We start from the raw sequence: 6,689 nt of genomic DNA, 5'->3' as shown, positions 1-6,689 counted from the left end.
ACATAATCAGACAACTGGTCCACCAAGGTCAGTATTTTCCACTCAGACTGGCAGTGGCTCTCCGGGCCTCAGGCTGAAGACTCACCCATCGCCTACTATCTGATTAACTGGAGATGCCAGAGATTGAACCGGCGACCTCTTACATGCCAAGCAGATGCTCTGCCACTGAACCACAGTCAAGCTTTTCCCCACTGTTCACCGACAAAGCCAAGCCAGTTCCAAATTTAGCCAAGGGGTTTTACGTTACCCGGGGCCATCACAGGACGGCAATAACCATGCTTGCTCAAGGTGGAGACGTGCATTGCTACCACCAGTCCCTATACAGTCTGCCCAAAAGTTTATTTTGAGCACCTTCTCGGCAAGCCCGTGGTTTCCGTTCTCTTTTCAGAAACAATTTTTGGATCTTTTTAGTTTTTTTTCAGTTTGACAAGTACATGCCGCGAAGACACCCGGCAGGCTTTAGTGTTGCACAAAATGGAACAGGAAGCTACTTTCGTTATTTAATAACTCGACGGGAGGGAGAATAAGCCCAGTCATAATTAAAAGAAAGGCAAGCCGCAGCTTCCCTTGTTTTAAAGGGGAAATCCTAGCAAGAAAACAGAGAATTCCACATCATTATGCCAGGAAAACAGTAATCCACCATACTGTATGGCCTGCCCTGTGTGTACAGCCCTAGTTGTTCTCTGCTTCTACAAAGACAGTATAGAGGAGCGGGCACAGTGTTACACAGGGGCTGATTCCGCACACAGCTCTTGTGCCACATTACTCCCCAAACTGCAGTAGATTGCATTATGTCTTCCACATTACATCATCATGCTTCTGCCAGTCTGTTCCACTGTGATTTTCCATAAACCTCCTTGGGTAGACCTTTCCTGGAAGACTAGGTATGAGGAATGTAGAAGAAGGGAAGGTGGTGAGCTCACAGTTCCCACCATTTCTTTACAGGTGTCTCTATATAGGTCTTTAGACAAAACAAAATTGCACAAAATGGAGAATTTTCAGTAAAATAGAATAAAATGTAAAACCAAAACCCTCAGATGAAACCCTCTTCAAATTTAGAGTCTGGTGGCCCCTTTAAGACCAACAAAGGTTGATTCAAGGTATGGGCTTTCGTGTGCATGCACACTTTTTCAAATACACTAGAATGGTAGGCAAGGCCGGCTGGGGGCGGGGTGTGTGGCCTTATGACACACTTCCGGTGATGTCAGGGTGTGTGGCCTTATGACACACTTCCGGTGATGTCAGGGTGTGTGGCATATGCTAATGAGTTATGCTAATGAGTTTCCCCTAGCTCTTTTTCTACGAAACGACCCCTGGTTATAAGGTCAACAGCTGTTTTGATTTAATTAAGGGGGGATAGAACAGTAAAATAATATGACAAAATAGGTGACAAATGTGTAAAGGTATCTTTACCTGGAACTAACACGTCTTCAGCAAGCCTAAAAAGTTAAGCAGTATCTCAAGTTAGGTAGAAGGCGAAGATTCCAAGGTAACGATCAAACTGAGTTTAGATAACTACCTCAAACTCTCAGGGCCACAAATATATATTTGTCACCTGTCAACTGACATCTCTGTCATTGCCTGGTTAAGGAGATGCTAATCTCTCTAGAGAGACTTGGAAGAGACACTAAGAGCAGAGGTGCTCTGGATTCCATATAAATCCTGCAAGAAGAAAAAAATGCTGGATGGTTTCTGGAGTTCAGGAACCACAGGGAGGAAGCTTTGCTTAGGTAGAATGTCAGCTAATCTTCCAAAGAGTTCTGCACTCAGTAAAGCATTGAATTCAGCCAGAAAAAAAATTGCAGCAATAAACTGGGATACTAAGAGAATTATAAAGAAGAAGAAGAGATTGGATTTATACCCCACCCTTCACAACCCAAAGGCGTCTCAGAGCGGCTTACAGACTCCTTTCCCTTCCCCTCCCCACAACAGACACCCTGTGAGGTAGGTGGGGCTGAGAGAGCTCTGACAGAAACTGCTCTTTTTTCAAGAGCAGCACTTATCGGAACTATGGCTTGCCCAAGGTCATCCACCCAGGTGCAAGTGGAGGAGTGGGGAATCAAACCCGGTTCTCCCAGATTAGAGTCCGCGCACTTAACCACTACACCAAACTAGATGTCTACTACAAACAAAAGGGGTGGCAGGCAGTGTTCCCTCTAAGCTGAGTTGGTGTGAGCTAGCTCACAGTTTTTTAGCCTCCGGCTCACACATTTTTGTCTTCGCTCAGGAAGGAGGGCTCCAGAGCAAACTACTTTATGCAGCAGCCAAATGGCTCGCTCACAACTTCAATGCCAGTCGCTCACAAAGTAGATTTTTTGCTCCCAAGACTCCACAGCTTAGAGGGAACATTGGTGGCAGGTAAAAAGACCAAAGAAAACGGTGAACGGATACATTAGGCATCAGATAGGAGATACCCAGGGAAGGCATGAATTTCCGCAACTTCCTGTCCACAGCGGGTGCCACTCCCCTTCACCACCAGTAGCGGGTATTTTTAATCAACAGTAATAGGTCTATCCTCCTGGCCTGGATGGCCCAGTCTAGCCCGATCTCATCAGAACTTAGAAGCTAAGCAGGGAGACCACTAAGAAAGTCCAGGGTCACTACACAAGAGTCAGGCAATGGCAAACCACCTGTGTTCATCTCTTGCATTGAAAACCCTATTTGATCGCCATAAACGGGCACCAATTTCATAGCACTTTTCACCGTCACCAAAAGGTATGTCGCTACAGCGTTATAACAAGTTTCAATGGAGTTTTAGCACTACAGTGAAATTCTAGTTGCTGCCTGTAATAAAAAAAGTCAGCCTGGCAAAAACACTTGCTGGGGGCTGGGATGGGGGGGGGAAATGGTGGGCAGGATGGGACAGCGCAATTTCCAGGCTGCCACTGGAAATGCACGAGCAGCCAATTGGAGCACAACCCTGGGCAGAAACAACCTCTGACTTGGATTCAAATGCACACTCCACTGCGAAGGTCACCAGCTGACCTTGAGCCAGTGACGGATCTCTCAGCCTGAGTGAATCACAGAGTTCTTAGGAAGATGAAACTGAAGCGGGAAAGTGGAGAACAAAACCCAACCCGCACAACGAGACAGATAAAAAGCTATACTCTGAGTTCCCTTTCTTGGTTGGGCTCGTGTGACATACTGAATCAGCAAAATATCATGACTTATGAGCAGGGGTCATTTTGTAGAAAAAGAGATGCAGGAGCTCATTAGCATACCTATAACTCATTAGCATATGCCACGCCCCCCGACATCACCGGAAGTGTGTCAGAAGGGGAAGCGAAAGTGTGTCAGAAGGGGAAGGCATCTTCAAAAGCCTCCCCTTCTCTTCCCCAGCAGGCCTGCCAAGGCGGGGGGGGAGTGAAGAGAGAAGGGGTTTAAAGTTTAAACCTCTTCTCTCTAGAGTTGCGCCGCAGGGGCAGGACGATCTTTGCGTTGTATTCTATGGGGCCATCTTCAAGATCGGGCTGGGAAGCCAGGCATTTAATTTTCCCCCCTCAGGGGGGCGGGGGGGCCTGGGCTCCTTACTGCTAGAGCACCGCTCCGGCAGGAAATGACCCCTGCTTATGATGGAGGCCATGCAGAGGTGGCCTCTCTCTGTGCTCTGCTTTGTTACACTATGGGGGGGAGGGGGGAGAGAGAGAGAGAGAGAGAGAGAGAGAGAGAGAGAGAGAGAGACTACTGAAATCATGTAAGGATTATATCAATGTATCCCTGATGAGGATCAAATGGAGAAGAACGACATTAGCCCCTTTGGATCCCCAGTGGGGAGAAAGGCAGGGTACCAATGAGGTACAAATTAATAAAATAAATGTATTTATTTATTTATAGTCACATTTATACCACCCGCCCTCTCCGCAAAGCAGGCTCGTGTTGATGTGGCTCCCTCCACAGGTCAGGCCTGGGACGATATCTCCCTTCCCCCATTGAAAAGGGATACCTGTAGACAGAAAATCCTGATTTACAACTCCCTGAATTCCAAGGATGAAGGACAGATACGAACAGAGGTGGCTTTGCCGTTGCCTGCTTCTGACTAGGACCCAGGACTGACTTTGCTTAGCTCCCGAGATCTGATGAGACTGGACAACCCTGGGCAATCTACAACAGGACCCTGCCACTTTTACTCACAGGCTATTCAACTGCCATTTTCCGCCCTACGTGGATGTCCTCTTAGATGCGACAGCCAACATCTTAACTCCTTATGAGAGGTCACCTAACTAACTGGAAGCAGATTAACACTGTATCCTCTCCGGAAAACTGGGCCACGCTCCAGCAGTTTCTGCTTCTCCTGGTCATCGACACCATAGACAAATCAAGCCCACCCCTCTCCTCCATGCTATTATTTCCACAAAGGACCGATTAAGAACAAGGTCAAAGATATCAAGGCTTTAAAGCAATGCAGCAGAGCAAATACAAAAGGCTGTCTTGAAAGTACAGCTGCACCATCCTTTTTATATAACAAAAAGGAAAAGCTACTGTTGTGGAGGGAAGCCTCCCAATGGTGATGTGATGCTGGCTAGTAATATTATGGGTTTGCATTTTTGCACCGGGGTTACATTTCTGCAGCCTTGATTAGCCGCCATCTGTTTGCATCACCCCAGAGGCAGGCAGGAAACACTGTTTAACCAATTCCAGATTGTCAGCACACCTCACTTCTAAATGCCAGTCCCCAATTTAAGCATTATGTCTGCCCAAATCAAGAAGCCTTTCCTCAGGCTTATTTGCAGGAATGTTCCAAGAAGGTTCAACTAATGCCTTTGTGCTCACATGGCTGTCCAAACCTTTTCACATAAGCTGAGTACCTTTAAGCAGAAGCAAGTACAGATTTTTCTGCAGTGGAGGGTTTACTCCCATATTTATTTATTTGCAGAATACAGGTTCTCTCTTTCTGCCCAATCAGGGCCCCCCAGGCAGTTAACAATTAAAAGTAGAGCATTTTAAAGATTATCACAAAAACCAACGAAAAGAAAACAACAACCACAGATCCAGCAATTAAAATACAGGGCAGGAGAGGTCGTTGAGGGAATGCATGAAAAAACAAAAAAGACTTCACCTGCTGGCGGAAGACCATGTTGGAGGGGGGCAGAGAAGTCTTCTGGGGGGGGGGGAGTTCCACAAAATAACAGAGAAGGCCCTCTCTTGGGTTGCCACCATCTAACCTCATTCATATGGATGCAGGCAGTCCGTAAAGGTAAAGGTTCCCTTGCCCGAAAGCCAGTCGAATCTGACTCTAGGGTTGCGGTGCTCGTCTCCATTTCAAAGCCGAAGAGCCAGCGCTGTCCAAAGACGTTTCCGTGGTCATGTGGCCGGCATGACTAAACACCAAGGTGCACGGAACGCTGTTACCTTCCCACCGTAGTGGTACCTATTTATCTACTTGCAATTTCTTGCTTTCAAACTGCTAGGTTGGCAGGAGCTGGAACTAGAGATGGGAGCCCACTCCATCATGCGGCACCCGGGTCTCGAACTGCTGAACTACTGACCTTCCACAGCCTGCAGTTCAGCGTCTTAACCACTTGAGCCACCGCAGGCAGTCCTTAAGGTACACCATATAGGGTTTTAAAGGTCAACACTAGCAACAACACAGCAGAGGTATCTACAGATCCTTACTTCTCACCCACACCCACACCCCATGGCAGGGTGTCTGTCCACATGGTTTTTAGGTTCCCTCTTGTTTCTCCCAAGTAAAGGGCATGGTTACTCACATCGGTATTTTTTCAGTACTCATTTCTTAGGATTCTCTCCTCAACGCATTTTAAAACAATGTTAATAACAGCTCTGAAAAGGAGTGGGTCACACACAGTTAATGAACCAATGCTTGTACATCCCTCCTGAAAGCAGGGGGAATGTGCTAGAGAGAATGGCTTCACGGCTGACACATGAGCTAGCCAATTAATGCTGTACAGATAGGGTGGCTGCTCTAAATCAGAAGATCGTTTTTTCCTTAAGCCCGGTTTAAAGGAGGGTTGTGTCTGTGTGTGTTAAAAAAAAATGCAGTGCGTGCACTTGCGCAGAGTGCACAACTGCTGAAATTACGTCCCTTTGTCGGCACTGTAATTACCAGGCAGCTATGAACCACATTCAGCCCTGGTTAGAAACCACGGGGAGTACAAGAAGCAGAAACACTTCATAATAATTCTGTTAGCACCCACTAACAATCAAAAGCAGCAAGTGAGCTTTTGAGTTTCACAGAGCTCTTCCAGTATCTTGAAAGGGGCAGATGCCAAAAAAGGAAAAGGTATTGTCAGCAAAGAGCTTGCTGGAAGCCCCACCTGCAACGCCTGACCGTAGCTCAAGATGCTTTCCAAGAAATAATCAGGTTCATTTGTGCTCAGTGTAAAAACATCACAGGCTGAAACAAAGGCTGGTGGGACACAGAAACAGTGGCCACTGTACTTTTGGGAACAGCTGATCAAAGCTGTACGTGAGATTAAATCAAGCCTTGCACGAAAAGAAAAATGTGGCAAAACCTGAGGCTGCGTCAAGGTTAAGGATCAACAGAAGCCAAGGCAGCAATCTTGTGTTTATCTAGCTACTGAATAAACTAGGGCTTATATCTAAGTAAACATTTATTTACAGCCTACCTTTGTAGTTGAGACTCAAGGCAGACCGCGCGAGGACTGTTCTGCAGACGGTTGCCATGAGGACCTCTATATTTAAGGCATTTGCCCCAAACCCACTCTTTC

The 6,689-nt window shown here is 46.7% G+C and overlaps 1 protein-coding gene across 1 annotated transcript in view; it reads right to left on the bottom strand.

Annotated features, from left to right (window-relative positions):
* Positions 1 to 6,689, bottom strand: part of CHSY1 (chondroitin sulfate synthase 1) — a 120,732-nt gene that overhangs the window by 91,067 nt on the left and 22,976 nt on the right. The gene's annotated exons all lie outside the window — the stretch shown is intronic.

The sequence above is a fragment of the Gekko japonicus genome, unplaced genomic scaffold (genome assembly GCF_001447785.1).
Source record: "Gekko japonicus isolate JY-2015 unplaced genomic scaffold, Gekko_japonicus_V1.1 scaffold924, whole genome shotgun sequence".
Taxonomy (NCBI): domain Eukaryota; kingdom Metazoa; phylum Chordata; class Lepidosauria; order Squamata; family Gekkonidae; genus Gekko; species Gekko japonicus.
Note: the sequence above shows the minus strand (reverse complement) of the source record. Positions and strands in the feature narration are given on the sequence as shown.